Consider the following 18,753-nt stretch of genomic DNA (forward strand, 5'->3'; position numbering starts at 1 on the left):
TCCACTAGATCCTGTTCCCTCTATCATGTTCAAAGGCAAGCTTTCAGCAATTTTTCCTAGTTTTCCCACATTATTAATTTCCCCTTTGTACAGTATCATCTGCTTCAAACTACAGATATCCTTTCATCTTGGGAAAAAACAAAAACTAAAAACCTCTTTTGACACCACATTCTTTGACACCCCTTCAGCTGCCATCACATTTTGCTACTTCTCTTGACCACAGAACTCTTTTTAAAAGAATGGCATTTACTTACTGTCTTCAGTTTCTCTCATTTCATTCTGGATCCCAATCCAGTGAGACATTTGCCTCTATGACACCACTGTTATGTCTCTTATCAAGGTCACCTATGACCTCCATTTTATTAAATCCATTTCTTGATTCTTAGTCCTTATCTCTCGTGACGTATCAAAGGTATTCGACACAATTGATTATCTCCTTCCCCTTGAAGCGCATTCTTCATCTGGTTTCTGAGGAAACATTCTTTTGGTTTCCTTCCTACCTTAGCAATTGCTCCTTCTAATTTCCTGTACTGGTTCTTTCTCTACTCTTTGGCCTGTAAACTTTGGAGTGATCTTGAGGTTAATCCTTGGAACACTTCACTTTTCTGTTTATCCTTATTCTCTTGGTGATCTCATCTAGTCTCAGGATTTAAATGCTATCTATATTTCTACCCCATACCTTGATCTCCAAAATCATATACCCAACTGCCTGTCTCACCTCTCCAATTGATATCTATTAGGCATTGCAAACGTAATATATTTAAAACCCAACTTTAAATATTCCCCATCCCCAAACCTACTGCTTCTCAGTAAATGATAACTTCACTTCTATAACTGCTTAAGTAAAAAACCTTATAGTCATCTTTGATTTCTCACTTTCTTTTTCATCCCATATCTTACAAATATTTCCACACCTTGTTGGTTTTGCCTGCCAAAGATAATATAATTGAACATCTCACTATCTCTTATCCAAGCCATCATTGTTTTGCATCTTGATTGTTGTAATATCATCTTAGTCTTGCTACTTTGTACCTTTTCCACCATAGTCTTGTCTTAGTATTACTGTAGCCAATTAATGCCATTTCCATTCTGAAAACACTTAATGGCTTTCCATAGCAGTGAAAATGAAGCCATGCCCAATCTGGTGCCATTTAACTTTCTGACATCATCCCCTATTATTCTTCCTCCCCCCTCACTCTAATTCAGGCTCACCGGCCAATGTATTTCTCCTTGAGCATACCTGGTACACTCCTGTCACAGGGCCTTTGCCCTTGCCTTTCCCTCTTCCTGCATACAGAAAAATGCATATCTAGCTATCTCGTCTCCTTCAGGTGTTTGTTCAAATGCACCTTCTCAGTGAAGCTTTCCTTATCTATGTTATTTTAAATTTCAGTCTTCAACTTTTGCCTCTGTCAACTCTTTGCTTTATTATTCTCTCTAGCACTCATCAGCACCTGATTTCCTATATATTTTACATTGTATATGTGGTACTTGTGTCTCCCTCTTCTGAAATATAGGTCCATAAACTTGAAGATTTTTGTTTGCTTTATTCCTAACTGCATTCTCTTTGTTTAGAACAGTACCTGACTTACAGTTGGTACTCCATAAATATTTGTTGAATAAATATTGTCCTAGTATTGCCTGATTTTCCTCTTTTTTCCCCAAGATAAAGTAGTCAGTAATAACATATAAAATTTCTGAATTATTGTACCATTTTCCCGCTGTATCTTCTTAAAAGAGCATAATTTACATATAGTAAAATTTGCCCTTTTAATTGTAAAGTTCTGAGAATGCACAAATGTATACAGTTGTGTAACCACCACCACAATCAGCATAGAACAATTGTATCATATCCAAATTTCCCTTGTGTCCTTTTGCAGTCTGTTCTTCCTCCACATCCCCAGGACCTGGCAACTAGTGTTTTTGTTTTTGTTTTGTATCTATGGTTTTGTCTTTTCAACAATGTCATATAAATAGAATCATATAGTATGTAGCTTTTAGACTCTGGCTGCTTTCATTTAGCTTAATGAACTTGAGATACATCTAGGTTATTGCATTTATTAGTAATTTGTTGTTTTTATTGCTGAGTCCTCTTCCATTCCATTGTACAGATGAACCATAATTTGCTTATCCATTTCCCAGTTGAACAATATTTGTGCTGTTCTCATAGCTTGGTGATTACTAATAAACACTCATGTGCAGATTTTTGTGTAAATTTAAGTTTTTATTTCATTTGTGTGAACACTTAGGAGTGAGGTTTATGGGTTATGTGGTAAGTTTATGTTTAACTACATACGAAGTTTCCACTTGGAAAAATATTTGTGACCCATCCAATGAATGTGAGTTCTAGTTCCTCCACATCCTGCACTTGGTGTCGTCAGTTTTTTTTTTAAGCCATTATGATATGTTTGTAGTAAAATCTCATTGTGGTTGTCATTTATGTTTCCTTAATGGTTAATGATGTTGAGCATAATTTCATGTGCTTATTTCCCATCCATATATGTTCTTTGGTAAAGTATTTTTTCAAATCCTTTCTCTGTTTTTAAATTGGGTTGTTGGTTTTTCTTTTATTGAATTTTGAGAGATCTTTATAAATTCTGGATACAAGTCCTTTATCAGATTTATGATTTGAAAAGTATTTTCTCTTAGTCTGTTGCCTGTCTTTTCATTCTTCTAACAGTGACTTTCAAAGAACACACATTTCTAATTTTGGTGAAGTCCAGTTTATCATTTTTTTCTTTTTAAGGATTGAGCTTTGGTGTTGTATCTGAGAAATATTTGCCTAAACCAAAGTCAAAAAGGTTTTCTCTAAATTTTCTCTTAGAAGTCAATTTTAAGTATTTGAATTAATTGAATTTTTATAAAAACATATATACCTGGGAGCTGAATGTGGCTTGTGGGCTGCATTTTGTAACCTCTAGTCTATAGTCTAATCTGGAAACCATCAATAGAAAAAAAAAAAAATCCAATAACTCTCTATCCTAGGGCAATCAAATAATGACACGAAAGGCAAGTACTTTTAAAACAGTACATATTTTTACTTTTAGAATATACCTTAAAATATTTCACCACTAAAATCATAGAATATGCACTTCCTGTACCACTGATTTATCCATTGGGAAAGAAGCATTCAAAATCAATAAATATAAATTAAGCTAACTAATAATCAGAAAGAAAAATGTATTTGATAAATATAGCTTATATTTTAAAAATATAGTTTTCTACTTGAGTTATTTTTCAGTACTGTTCAAGTTTTGATTTTAAATTATCATTTTATATGGATTATTTTATTGGTAACTTTTGTTTATTTTCCAAAAAATTGAAAAATGTAATTCTGTGTACCCAACTTATATCTGTAACACTATTCTCTTATAAAACAGGTAGATTTAAAAATCATTCAGTGAAGGCATCAGTCACTACAGAGGTAGTAGAAATAATAAAGTTTCTGATATTAGTTATATAGATACATGTTAACAGGGGAGAGAAGATTGTAACTACAATTAGGCAATAATTCCATTGTTCACATATGTCCTCACTATGGAGTTAATGACTAGCTCGAGGGTCCATGAAAAGCAGGGAGTGAATGATGTTTAATGATGCAACGACTCATTAAATGCCTAAAAAGGAACCACAATGTCAGGTATCATTGCCCTTATGAATGTCCACTGCTACAAAAATAACATTTGAAGTTTATTTGCGCATACATTTCCAAGTTAATATAACTCATTCTGTTGGAAAAAATCAAAAAATATTTCTGGAGCTCTGAGCTGTCTGTTGGCATTTTTGTTCCTCGCTTATAATAAACCAACCAGTTTCACTAGGATTAAAGTGTCATCTTTATAATTAAATTTTAGGCGACACAGCAAAATCAGTAATGAATCTGAGCTAGTAGAAACTCTACTTTCAAATGTTAAAGGACTAAAATTTAATTTTAAATATGTTCCAGAGATCTGAAAGATATATTTCATTTGAGAGATATATTTCATAATGAGAAGTTTAAAATGTAGACATCTTAAAGTAAAGAGTAATTAATCAGACAGAGATAGCCATCCAGTCATAATATATCAGTTCCCTCCTTTAACCACCCCTAAATTCTCAGATACCTTCCAGGGGAATGAGAGACAATTCTACCTCAGTTTAGACTAGATCTGGAAGTGGATCAAAAAAGATAGTCCAATATGTCTTGAATGTGACATGATGATAAATATTGTAGTTTATTGTTCTAAGAATGGGAAGTTGTGATCTAAATTAGAATTTATAACCTGCTGTATATATTAGATATCACCATTTGTACATGAATATTGAAAAATGGCTAGATCAGGCAATAGACTAAGCACATTATATAAATTGTATGCTTACTGGTCCCCTAAAAATTAGATAAACCATTGGTGTCATATTAATTGGCATTGGGGTGCATTCATTTTATATAGTTCTCCTTTACTCCTATCTTGTTTCCTTTTATTATTGAGTCAGTCTGTTTAACAAAAGCATCTATAATTTATTAATATTTATTTGAAAAATGCAAGACAGATTTGGAGACATATGGAGACAGAACTGTTCAAAGAAAACCATCAACAGAATACATAGTGGATGAGTATTAGTCGACAAGCCAGGGCCACTCAAATTATTCAAATCAAGGCAGGGAACAAAAGGGATAAAAGTTTTAATTCTTCTTTTACCAAAACTACCTGTGGATAATTTAGATATATTGGATTAAAATTTTAATATTCAACATTGTTTTTTAAATGGAGATTAAAAAAGAAAAGCAGACTAAGTTCATTTTATCAAGGCATTACTGATCCAGTAAAATATTTAGATTTGTTATAAAACCAAAATGAGGTATTTCAGCGAGTAAAATATAAAGCTGTGAAAAGTTAAAATATTTAAATATTTGGATGGCAATTTAAAGACAATTGTGGATGAACAGACGATAACTTTAACAATTGTTGTATTTTGAGCCCTATTGTTTATTGGAACTGTGGTTATTTACATAGACAATTTCTAATCCTATAGGTCTTATTATTCCAGAAGTGTTTTTGTCTTAATGTGAAGAAAGTAAGGCTCAGAAATGCTAAGCAAATCACTGAAGTTCACATGGGCAAATAGAATCAAAATTTGGTCTCAGTCTGCATTGTCTTTGCTCTTTCCACTATGCCATATTATCCTTCTGCAGAGGGCATGCTAGTGAGATACCACTTTAATTATACCAGAAGTTTGTTACTCAGAAATATAGAGTGTTTTCTGTTGACAGGAAGAAAGCACAAAATGCATCTAGGAAATCAATATGTCCATGTGATAACATACTTTTTATTTTCTTCACATGAAAATTCCTTATGATTAGGATTTTGTTCATAGTCCCGTATCTATTACTTTACACATTATTCTAAGAAGCTTAGTAATATGTTTTCCTAGTCCATAAAGTGTTAAGTGTGATATATTAAAAATTGGAGTGGCAATGCGATGGACAGACACATTGGTTTTAGCAAGAAATGTCAGCTGATAGCAAGGAAGAAAATAGGAAAATGATAGCCATGAGGATTTAAAAACCCCAGCAGTCTGAGTTCGTTTAACAGAAGGACAGACTTCCTTAGATAGCTTGATAGCTTCCAAATGTGTCACTTTATTAAAGCACAGCATAAAACTGACACTTATATTGATGTTTCTGAGTCATTAAGGGAAAAGTGAAGACAGTAACAGCTCATATTTATTGAATACTTACTATGTGCTGAGTGCTCTTCTAAGTCTTTCTCATTTATTGACTCATTTTGACTTTACAATACCTCTTATTATATCTGTACTCCTATTATTGCCATTTTACAGATGAAGAAAATGAACCTTAGGGGAATTAAGTAAGTTGCTCGAGATTGTGTGGATAATATATAGCTTAAAATAAAATTTTTCTGGAGTTTAAAGGGGTACAAATTCATTTATTTGGAGAAGTCATCTTATTTATTTTCAAGCATTTATTAAATTTCTACAGTGTTTCAGACATTGTGCCATATAATATGGGATAAATTGGAGAAGAATAAGATGCTGTCAAGCCCCTTGGGGAACTCATAAGTGTAGTAGAGGAAACAGACACATTTGTGCCATTTAATAAGTTCATAGGCCAGAGCATGCTTAACTCAGACTGGAAGTGAGGGAAGCCTGAAGATCAGAGAAGACTTCTCTGAAGCAGTGAACTTCAATAAGGGCACTCAGTCTCTGCACTGCAAGAGAAATCAGGTCATTGTGCGTGTGTGTGTGTGTGTGTGTGTGAGCGCGCGCGCACCCATGTCCCTCTTACTATCTCTTATCCTGAACCCTCACTACCACTGCAAAATTGTCACTTTGGATATAGGTCAGGGGGCAGGATAAGGAAAACTGCAGGGGCAGAGGAGGTTCTGAGAAGTGGAGCCAAAGGAAGGGGAGGGCTGCTGTAGAAGTGTCTTCTCATGTAGGAATTGGAGATTGAGATTAAATTGATTAAAAGGAGGATGAGAATGCCTAATACTTGTTTGTTTAGTGACTCACTTGGAGATAAAAATGGTTTTGTTTCTGTTTGTTTGGTTTTAGTATTCAGTAGTTTTTGAGAAAGTGACTATCCTTCAACTAAGAGAAAAATCCTAGTCCAAATAATTTGTTGAAATATTCATTCACTGCTGGCTGCTCTGTCCGTTGGGCATTTCATGAAGCGATGTGCTCACATGAAGCATGGGTCTAATATTAACGCAGTGTTAGTGGACACTGTGCCTATAATGCTGTTAAGGGCTCTCTGGGTTCTAGAAACAGTAAACTCAACCTGGTGCAAGTCAAGGCTGGGGAGGGGTGAGAAGAGTACCTAGGAAGGTTCCATGGTAACCCAGTAAAAGAGAACTGGCCAGGTGATAGGGAGACTAGGAATCGAGTTAGCTCCAGGGCTGGTGATCTTCCCATTTCCATCTCTGTCTCTTAGAGGGTATCTCATTTCTGAGTCAACATCAATGTCTCTGTGGCCTGTGTCTACATTTGTCTCCTTTGTGTCTATGTCTCTCTTTTTGTCTCTGTCTCCTTTTGTACGTCTGTCATTTTCTGTCTATGTGGTCACTATCTCTGTATATTTTTGTGTGAGAATGTGTTTTCCCTTCCTCTCTCTTTCTTTCCAGGTCCCTATTCTTCTGTATTTCACTCTGTGTGCCTCTCCCTTTGTCTACTTCTGTTGATTTTCCCTCTGTGTCTTTCTCCTATTTATCTCTGTCTCTTAGGCTCTCTGTCTCTGTCTCTTTCAGTCTGTGTATCCCTTTCTGTCACTCTGTATTTATCTAAGGTCTCTGTTTCTCTGTATGTCCATCTCTCTGTGTATCTCTAAGTGATCTCTGAGTCTGTTTTTCTCCAAATGTCTCTCTGGCTGTCTCTCTATATGAGTATTTCTCTGAACTCCATTTTGTATCTATCTGTGTGGTTGCATCTCTCTCTGTCTCAGTCTCTCTGTCTCTGTCTCTCTCACTCTACACACACACACACACAAACACACATCTCTTTCTTTATATCTCTGTCTCTGTCTCCCCTTGCTTGTTTATAAAATGGCCCCCAAGTGACTACTTCTTTCGCTAAGAGAAATACCAGACAAATCAACTTTCTATAGCGAATTGCTTATTTCTGCTCTTAATTCAAATTTCTCAAAAAAAGATATCCCGATAAACTTATTTCATCTTCTTGAGACAGCCCCTATCAGGCATACAATATTAGCCATTTTATGGATAAACCATGTTTACTCTTGGCCCAATAAAGGGATGGTCATGGGACACAACCATGTGTTACAGTGACTATTTAGCAAGACTACAGGAAAGAGTAGATTCCCTGTGAGGGAATTATGGCTTAGGTTTTTTCAGATTGCATCTAGTATCCCATCAAGTGGGAATCATTAACTTTATTTTATTGATGAAAAAACCCGTTCTCAAAAAGGTTAACAAGTTGCCAAGGGTCACAAATTTAACAAAGATGGATCAGGAATTGAAACAAGTCTGTCTAATCCAATGGCCAAGTTCTTTCCACCAGATTATGCCTCTAAAATAAGTCATAAAACATTCTTAGCTTTTAACCCATAAATTCCACTGATAAGAAGTTATTAATAAATAATTCAGCTGAAGCTAAAAGTTATTCCTTGGAGCATTATGTATGCAATTCAAATGACTCCACATGCTCCCGGCTTCTCGGGTCAACCTTACCCTTAATATGCAAATCAACATACTTGAATCCTTATCCCTCATTCTTTGAGAAATAAAATTCCCTCTCCAATATCACTGAGAATTTCCCTGAATGGTTAGTCCCACTCTATTTTCACATTTTCATTGAAATCTTCATCAGGATGACCAACCTTCCAGTTTGATATATTCTCCATTATAGACTTTTGAATTAATTTTGATTTTTAACAAGAATTACATTAAAGAATTATTTATTTTTGATTACTGAGTATTTTTGGTTCCCTTAAATTTTGTACCCTGTAGAATGCCTCACTCATCTCACTATAATCCCAGCCCTAACGACCATTTAGTTTTAGCCAGAGGAGCAGCAACAACAGAACGAAGACTGTAATAAATGGCCACTTAAGTAAGAGACACCTACCTGTTCTTCCTTTATCTATCTGTCTATCATCTATCTATCTATCTATATCTATCTATCTATCTATCTATCTATCTATCTATCTATCTATCTATCTCTCATCTTTTTAACCTTCAACACATCTAAGAACCAGAGCCTAGGGGAGAAAGAGGGAGTAGGTCTTCTAGAGGCTGACTATGTCAAGGTGAAGAAGAGATAGGAAGAAGACAATATCAGACTACACATTCCTCCCTGTTTCAGGTTCCTGTATATATGCAGTCCTGGCTAGCAATGGGAGAGAGGAAGATCTAAATCAGTTATAACTGGTCTAAACTGAGCTTTTTATAACCACACATGACAAGTGATATCACATCACTCGTCCTGTGCCCAATCACGCACAGGACGTGATGTGAGAGGAGAGTCAGCAAAGAAGAGCAGGGGAATTTACTCTTGACATTTCTGACCTAATATTAAAATCAGGATGAGATTAGGAAGAGAGGACCAGACATAGAAAAAAATCTCCAGAGACCACCATATCCAGTCCCCTGCCTTCAGGCAGGTGAGAATCTTCAACATCCAGGACAATGTATTGTAGATAAAAAAAGATTTGCTTACGGATTTTATACTGCTTAGGACATCTTCTTGATAAGCATTTTTTCCAACATTTTTTGACAGACAACAATTTTTTTTCTTGTACCTACAATACCACTGATATTCTGCTTTTCCTATAATTCAATTAATGTTCCTAAGATAAATTTTTCTTAAATAGTATTAAATTATGTTGGTATATTAAAAACTAAGAACTTTAACTAATAGATCAAAAAGTACACATGGAAAAAAATACTGTGAGGTACAACTAATACCCTGTACTTGTCATGTGGCTCTGTCCTCTTTTCAAAGGCTGGGCTAGCTGAATCACATCTCACAAATGGCTTGTTTTAATGTTACAGCATTTGGCAAAGCTACATTAAAGAAAAATGACTAATCTATTCAGATATATTGTACTTTCAAAGAATATTTTCTATACTGGAATTCTGAGCACGGTAGTAAAGAAAATTCATGTACCTCGAGTGAAAACTAAACACGAATTTAAAAAATAAAAACATACATTAAGCAATCTAAGATCTATTTGTATTCCCTCTCTTCCCTAAAATCACTACAAGAGAGGAATTAATTTTTAAACCTTAGTAAAGAGATAGGCATCAGTTGGATCTATTTGATATATAGGCACTATTTCTTTATGTAACGTGTTTTTATAGTATTCTCTGAAAACAGATTTTACAGTAAAAGTTTTCTGAAAATAGATTTTAGTATTTTACTCACATCTGTACACCTTGAGCTCATTTAGAATACAATTATTTGGAAATTTGCAACCAAAGGTAAAGTGAACTGACGTTATTTCTTACTTTGAAACTCTCCCTTAAATCTCCCACTCTTATGCCGTATGCCCATGAGTTTTGGAGGTCTTTAGATCAAGATCAGAATATTACAGCAAACCTGCCTCTATTTGGGAGAACTAAGAGTATTGAAGAGTAAATTTGGATGATAACTAGGTAGTCGGCAAAGCATGGAGAATAAAAATATCTGGATGTAATTTAGGATGATCAATTAGCTGCTACCTTTTTCATGTTTTCTTTGGAAAGAGCTTTTCTTTCTAACTGTTTTCTGTTTCTGAGTTCCTAGACCTGAAGAGGCAGGTTTCTTAACCACACTTTGAATGGTAAATTTGGATCAAACACCTCTCTTTCGATTTCAATCATATAACTGGATGGGGCTGATCTCATGCCCTAGTCTCAGGGTGGGGCATGACCTAGATCTAGTCATTGCTCCTCTTTCCGGTTGTTGTCATCGGTTTAAAAAAGAACCTGTGCCTATGCTAGGACAATGAAAGACATGACTAGAAAATAGTGTTCTCTTTTCTTTAGAATTGCTAAGTATAAAGATAATGCATACTGAGGACTTCTGGTAGCTATCTTTGCTACTACATGGCAGGAGCCTACCTAAGAATAAAGCCAACAGGAAGAAAAGCAGAGCAAGGGATGGAGAGAAAGATCGAGTCCTGCTGACCTCATTTGACCCATGAATTTGTCAGTCATGTAGGTCAATAAAGTCCTCTCTGAGTATTTGTGTGTGCAGATTAGCTTAAACTAATTTGAATTGGGTCTGTGTCACTTGCAACCAAAAGAATCTTGACCAATCCAAGGCTAAAATCCATTAAGTGCTTACTACCTTGTACACACCGTGCTAAATTCTTTGTATCCATTATCTCATTTAATCCTTCCAGTGACTTAGGAAGGCAATTTAACTTGGATCCTGGACTCCGACTGTTTGGATTCAAATCTCTCTCTCTCTCTCTCTCTTTTTTTTCTCTCTCTTTCTTGGTTGTATTACTTGAAGCAATTTATTCACACTGTGTGCCTCTGTTTGGGGGGGGGTGATATTAATAGTACTGACCTCAAGGTTTTTGTAATTAGTAAATAGTTTAATGTGTATACAGTTCTTAGAATAGTTTGTCACTCTTATGAAAGATGAGCAATTATTTCACATTTTACAAATGGGGGAACTCAGTTCCAGAGAGGTTAATGTATCCACTTTGACACATTCAGGAAGCATCAGAGCTGTGATGTGAACTGAAGTCTGTCTGGTTGAATCTGAAATTCATTTTTCTAACCACTGTTAAAATTCCAATAATAACAAATAAGTAACAATAATAATGATTATTATCATGACTGCTTTTTTTGAATGCATACTGTTTGGTAGGCAGTTTTCTTATATCATCTTTAAATCTACAAAAACTTTGAAGACTAGTATTATTATCCCAATTTTTTAGATAAGAAAATTGAGGCTTATAAGTAACTTGCTTGAAGTCATACAGTCTAGGCCACTACATAATCCATTCACTTTCTGAGCCCAGTTGTGCAACACAGTAGCCCTGCAACAGCAAGTAAATGTCAGATTCTAATTGCAAACTAAGCTTAACTGCTTCCACATTTATATTCTTTCAGTTGCACTGTCTTTAGCTCTCACTGTTCTCCAGTCTTTCAGCCATTTATCATGGCTAAACCATTTTACCATCTTATGGACCAATTATTTTTTATTCTAAGCATGAAGGGGGTGAGGGCTCAGAGGTATCTATGAAGTCATCTCACAGAGATGGGGATAATTTATAGTTGATACAATGCAAAATGAGATAGTAGGAGTTGGGGTAATGAACCTATAGCTACCATATTTAAATCCCATTTTGAGAGAAATGTTCCAAGCCTCTGAAACCCTAGATTACCTCATACATTTGTGACAGCTCTTATGATAGTATAGTATTCCAGGTTTCAAAGCTAAAAATTAAATGCTATAAGAGGTACACTAGAGCTCATAAAGCAATCAGTATAATTTTCTCTTAAAATTTTGAAAAGATTATTTAGCCTTCAAGCAGCTGTGGGATACTTTAAGTTGTACAATAAATATTAGCAAGCAAATAATTTGGGGAGCATAATGAAAAAGATAGTGACAGCTAATATGTAACTGGAAATAGTCAATCATGGGGTATTTACTGAGCACTATATGAAGTATGATGTCATTCCATACTTTATACATAGTCTTCATTTAAACACTTCATTCTATTTGTCCTCATAATTATACCTCTATTTCTCAGATCATGTGTTCTGATTCTTGATTTAAAAAATACAACAATAGTAGCTACAATAGGGTGTTTAAGTCAACTATAAGATCTGGTTTGTTAAGTTTAAAGAAAGAGACACACTCTGGAAGACTAGAAGAAAAGTATGTTGCATTAATAATTTTCAGTTTTGTGTCAATTCTAATGGTCCCACTAGCTTTTTCTTCTGAGGGCTGAGTATTCCCATAGCATTCAACTGTTATAGTACATAGTTTTCAGCAGATACTTCATCAGCCTTCTCTAGGCACTCTAATTAATCCGTTTTGCTCTTAAAATGGGCCACCTGAATATAAGAGACATATGTTCAGATGTATAAGGTCAAACAGAGGAAACTGATGCTATTAAGTCCTGTGATCTAGACAGTATGCCTTTATTAGCTTAATCTTAAATTTTCATTAGCACTTTTTTCAGACCCATGATAGTTGGTTATATGGGATTTATTACCAGTCTACAGAGTGGGTGCACCAATTTATACTCCAACCAGAAGTGTATGAGAGTTTTCCCACATTCTCGTCAGTACGTGGCTCTGTCAAACTTTTGCCAATCTCAGGGGGAAAATAGTATCTTATTTTTATTTTAACTTCTATTTTCCTGATTCCTGAGGGTAATCCAGTTTTTTCCTGCTGGCAGTGACCCCAGAATTTTGTAGCCGAATATCCAGATACCCAGCTTCTAGATATCCCAGTCAGCCTGGGGAGGCTTCAGTTTTAGGAGTTGAGCTCTGTGCCATCTCTTTCTGGTTATAGCTTCAGAGACCAAAGGGTCCAAATACTGAGTTTAGAGATCCAACCTCTTCTTACTAATGTATGAAATCTATTCTCTACTCAGTAGCCAGTGTTCCTGTGAAAATGTAATTCAGATAATGTCACTCCCCAAGGTCCTTACATTGGCCTATATGGTTCTACATGATTTTGCCCCCAGGTTATCTCTCTGATCTCATCTCCTACACCACTCTTATTTTTGTTCTTTGACCTCAAACTATGCAGACCATGGTGTCTTTTAAGTACACCAACCAAGCAGGATTCTGTCTCAGGGTTGTGAAATTGTAGTTCTCTCTGTCTATTAATCTCTTTCCCAGATATTTGCATGGCTCAAACTCTCTTTTCATTCAGATCTCTGCCTAAAAGATCTGTCACCTTCTCAGAGAAACTTTACTTGCTCCATCTTTATTCTCTCACCCTGCTTTATTCTTCTTCATGGCTCATATTATAATAGATTTATATTTGTGTTTATTATCTCTCTCATCCATTTGAATGTCAGCTCCATGAAAGTCAGGATTTCATTATAGTCACTGCTATATCCTCACCTCCCAGAATAGTACCTGGCACATAACAGTAAGGGCTCAATAAGTACTTGTTGATTGAGTAAAGTATCAGATTTAATCCTCAACCACTATGTGAAGTCAGTGTGATTATTCCCAGCGCTTCAGAATCAGTGAAGCTGCTAATATTCACAGAGGTTAAATAACTTGCCTAAGGCTACATTGCTAATAATTGGCAACACTAACTCTGTTACATGTCTTTCCAGAAAGCAAAGACCATCAAAATTTGATTACAAGTAATGGGTATCCATAGGTATGCCTCATCATCTTGTTTATATTTTTCTCACATTATAAATTAGTTCCTATAAACATTTTGCTTAAAAGCCCTTCAATAGTTTTCCATTTGCACTTAGAATAAAATCCAAACTTTCACGGTGGCCTTCAAGGCCTTGCATGATATCCAACTTCATCTGGCCCCTATTTAAAAAATTAAATAGATGTATTTCCAAATTAACTACAAAGATAAACTAGGTTATCATTACTCACAAAGAAGTTTTCTTATAAGTTTGTAACTATCCTGGTACATTTAGGATATAATGTATTTGCCTACAACTTTTCAGGAATTTATCTACATGTACAAAACGAAGTACATCTTTAGAGACCTACAGAGGGTGGCATTAATGACCAGTTTTCTAAGGAATGAGGAAATATTATTTTATACTATATTGCAACTCTAACTTTTCAAATATAGTTTTACTTTAGTTGAATGACACAATATTTCAAAATGAGTACTTTATTATTGTTTACTTTTTCCAAGTAGAGTCAATATCTAGATTGGAGTATAATTTGGGCAATTGTTGCAGGGATCAGAATACGCTATCAGGCAGTTGTTCTTGTTGATTTTATTATGCCTATGTTATGCATCTCATTTTCTCCTCAGTCGTTTGAATAATTTTATGTAAATCAGCATTCTTTATTTGTCCTCAAATTCTCATTTTTGAGTCCAAGTCTGTATTTTGGCACAAGTACAGCTTTTGGAAGCTCTTAGAAGGAAGCTGAGATACATACATGATTTCAGGAATACCTAAATATAGATAATTATTAGATACACATCTACAATGCTAACCTCTCTTGCTCTGTTTGCCCCACATTCTCCGTCATCCACACATTTCTCTTTGGAATCTAAATGATACTTCAAATTTAATATACCCCCCAACCTCCTGTTGTAATTTTCTCATTACAACAGTTGGCTCCACTAATCTCCCAGCTTCGCAAATTCTACTATTCTTCATCTCTTCACACTATCAAGATCTGCCCATTTCCTCCCCAGAAATATATTTTGGCTTCTGTGCTTCCATTCTACATTTATGCCATTCTGATCCTTATCTTCCAACTTTTAGATTACAGCAATAGGGTCACCTCTACACTCCAATGTATGTTACATAATTGTGAAAAGTATCTTTGGCAAATAAAATTTATATCAGCTCACTCTCTGTTTTCATTATTCTGAACATAAAATTTAATAATAATAATAACAACAACAACAGCTAACATTTGCATAACAATTAATGTTCTAGGGCCTCTTAAATGCTTTACATGTACTGATTCCATTAATTTTCAATAACCATAAAGTAGCTTACTATTATTATTCCCAATTTACAGAAACTGCAGGAACAGAGAAGTTAAGTAACTTGCTAAGATTTCATAGCTAATCAGTAAGTTTTCCTGTTTCATCTATCAAACTTTTCTGCTTATTACTTTTAACCACTTACCACGTTTGTTCTCCATACCACCTCACTGATCTTATTTCTTTAGGAGTGAATGCACGTCCCATTGAAAGACTATTCAAATGGAAGATTCCATCAATAAAGCAAGGACCCATAAATGGAAATTATGAGCCACCCAAATTGCTTAAAATACAAGCACACCTGCACTTACTCTAAGGGCAGCAGCATTTTTGCCGAGTTTCTAAATCAGTTACATATGTCAATACGTTTTCAGTTTTGGCCACGGCAAATCTATCCCTCATTTAAAGGGAAAGGAAAAGACTAGACCATCACACAGATTTTTCAAACAGGGAGCTTTCCTTGGCAGATGTTGATGTGGTCTTAACCTCTCCAGGCTTAGCAGCTGGACTCAGACACTGTAATGATTGCTGTGTCATTCTCCAATTTGTGACTAATCCAAACTGCCTCTGTTCTTGGGGGAAACCAGTCATCTGTGAAATAAGTGATTGGTCATATCAGTTTTATGTTACAAAGTTCTCATCTGCAAAGACCTATCCCTGCCAGCTCACCTAGAGAAAGCTGTCAGAAGTCAAATTCCTACTCCAATCCCCCCAAAGTCAGCACTGCCAGCACAGATGAGTCCTTACTTAGCTCTCTGCATCCCCCTTGTGCCTCCTGTCATTTCTAAGAAATGTTAGATTTCTTACCAAGTAGCAGTAGAGGAGATTGGATATTAAATTCTCTGAACTCCCAAAGAGAAGCAATATTAATATAGTAAGGAGGATAAATAAAAAGCAGACATGAACCAAGCAGAAATAGGTTTGATTTTTGACTCTTCTATTTACTGTCTCTACCACCAAGAACAAACTGTATAATTTTCCTCAACCTCATGAACTCATCTGTAAAATGGGGTCAGGTCCTAATTTATGGACTGCTATGTGGATTAAGTGGCATAACATTTGTAAAGTACCTTGCACAACACCTGGCATTCAACAAATGAAAGATACTACATACAAAAAGGTACATTTAAAATCTATATGGAACCTCTGGCCTCCATTTGGCATGTAAAAACTTGGGGAGAGCATCACTTATACCCTATGACACCAACAAAAAACCTGAACAAACTAGAAATTCACAAATTTTCTCATCACAAAGCTGAGATCACAGGGCAACCAATTAATGTGCAATCTAAGAAAACTAAGACGTTTTCAAGAGTAGACAGGATACAAGTTCTTTATTCTTACTTGGGGCAGACATAGACACCTGTAAGAAGATTTCAGCTAAAATTGCTAACAAACTGGTAAAGCCAAGTCTGCGTTAGCAAAAGAATATAGAATCTTTTAAGACCACACAGGTAAGGGGAATGTGCACTCACTTGAAGGCTATTCTTCCATGAACCTAACTGGGTTAGAATAGCAAGAGTCCTGAAAAAAGCACTCCTCGTTGTAAAGGCCTGGGGGAGGAGAATAACAGCCACTGTGGGAAAGGCACAAAAAAAAACAAGATACCTCTGCCCTATAGAACAAAAGACTCAAACATGGGCAAAAATGGCAACCAGCACTGTCAACCATAGGGCACGCCTTCTCTTTGGGAAATAGGGAAAGGATCTGAGAAGTTTCAAAGGAATAAATGTGGTTTTTTGTGCATGTTTTTAATTGGGCTATCCTCTTATTGTTGAGTTTTGAGAGTTCTTTAAATATTTTGGATAAAAGTCATTTGTCAGATATGTGATTTGCAAATATTTCTTCTCAGTCTTGGACTTGTCTTCTCATTTTCTTATTCAATGTATTTCATAGAACAAATGTTTTTAAGTTTTATAAATCACAATTTATTATTTTTTCTATTATGGACTGTGCTTTTAGTGTCATGTCAAAAAAATAACTTGCCTAACGTAAGCTCACAAAACTTTCTCCTATGATTTCTTCTATAAGGTTTATAGTTCTACATTTTTAGTTAGATCAGTGATCCACTGTGAGTTAATTTTTTTTTTAAGGTGTGGGTTTAAAGTTTAGGTCAGTGTTCTTTTTACGCATGTGGGTATCCAATTTGTTGGAATGATTGTCATTGAATTGCCTTTGGACTATATTTTTGTGTGTCTGTTTGTGGGCTCTGTGTGTCTATTGTTTTCTCAATATCACACTGCCTTTGTTACTGTGTGTGTGTGTGTGTGTGTGTATATATACATATATATATACACATATACACATATACACATACATATATATTTTAGTGAATCTTGAAATCAGATAGTATGAGTCCTCCAAACTCTTTTGGGTATTCTGTTTCTCTTCACATCTGTGTAAATTTTAGAACCAGCTTATTATCAAAACTCCTTCTGGGATTTTGATTGGGATTACATTGTATCTGCAGATCAAGTTGGGGAGAATTAGCACCTAAACAATATTAAGTCACATGCGTATGAACATGGAATATATCTCCATTCATTTAGGTCTTCTTTGATTTTTTAATTCATTGTTTGTAATTTTAGGCATTCATATCCTATTCTCAGGGTAGGATAGGATAGGATTTTTTTAGGTATGTAACTAAGGATTTTATTTATTTATTTATTTATTTATTTAAATTTATTTATTTATTTATTTTTATATTTATTTTTGGCTGTGTTGGGTCTTTGTTTCTGTGCGAGGGCTTTCTCTAGTTGCAGCAAGCGGGGGCCACTCTTCATCGCGGTGCGCGGGCCTCTCACTATCGCGGCCTCTCTTGTTGCGGAGCACAGGCTCCAGACGCGCAGGCTCAGTAGTTGTGGCTCACGGGCCTAGTTGCTCTGCGGCATGTGGGATCTTCCCACACCTGGGCTCGAACCCGTGTCCCCTGCATTGGCAGGCAGATTCTCAACCACTGCACCACCAGGGAAGCCCCAGGATTTTATTTTTTGGTGCTACTCTAAGTGGTACTTGAAAAAACTTTTGAATTCCAAATGTTCACCCTTAGTTTAAAGTAATATGACTGATTTTTATATATTGACCTTGTGTCCTGTAACCTCCCAGTTCTAGAGGTTTTTGGTAGATTCTTTGAAATTTTTTTCCATACAGAATATTATGCTGTCAGCATAAAGTTACATTTCTTTCTAATTTCTATGCTATTGATTTATCTGTTTAGTCTTATTGCACTGGCTAGGATTTCTACTACAATGTTGAATAATAGAGGCGAAGAGACATTTTGCCATTTTCCCAATCTTGGTAAGAAAACAATTAGTCTTTAACCATTAAGTAGTATGTTAGATGTAGTAGGCTTTTTGTAGTCACCTTTTGTGATACTGTGATTTGTAATAAATACGTATTTGGTCTTTCTCTGCATTCTGGCACAGAGCTCCTAACACTCTTGCTGAGATGGGCTCTAGTTACCCTTGTGGTAGCGGGTTGGAAGTTTCAGCCCCAACTTCCAATCTCCAGGGTGTGGCGGGGGGGGGGGTAGATGTTGAATTAATCACCAATGGATAATGATTTAATCAACCATGCCTAGGTAATGAATCCTCCATAGAAAGGATGGGGTTTGGAGAGCTTTCAGGTTGGTGA

Source organism: Eschrichtius robustus, chromosome X, assembly GCF_028021215.1.
Source record: "Eschrichtius robustus isolate mEscRob2 chromosome X, mEscRob2.pri, whole genome shotgun sequence".
Classification (NCBI taxonomy): Eukaryota; Metazoa; Chordata; class Mammalia; order Artiodactyla; family Eschrichtiidae; genus Eschrichtius; species Eschrichtius robustus.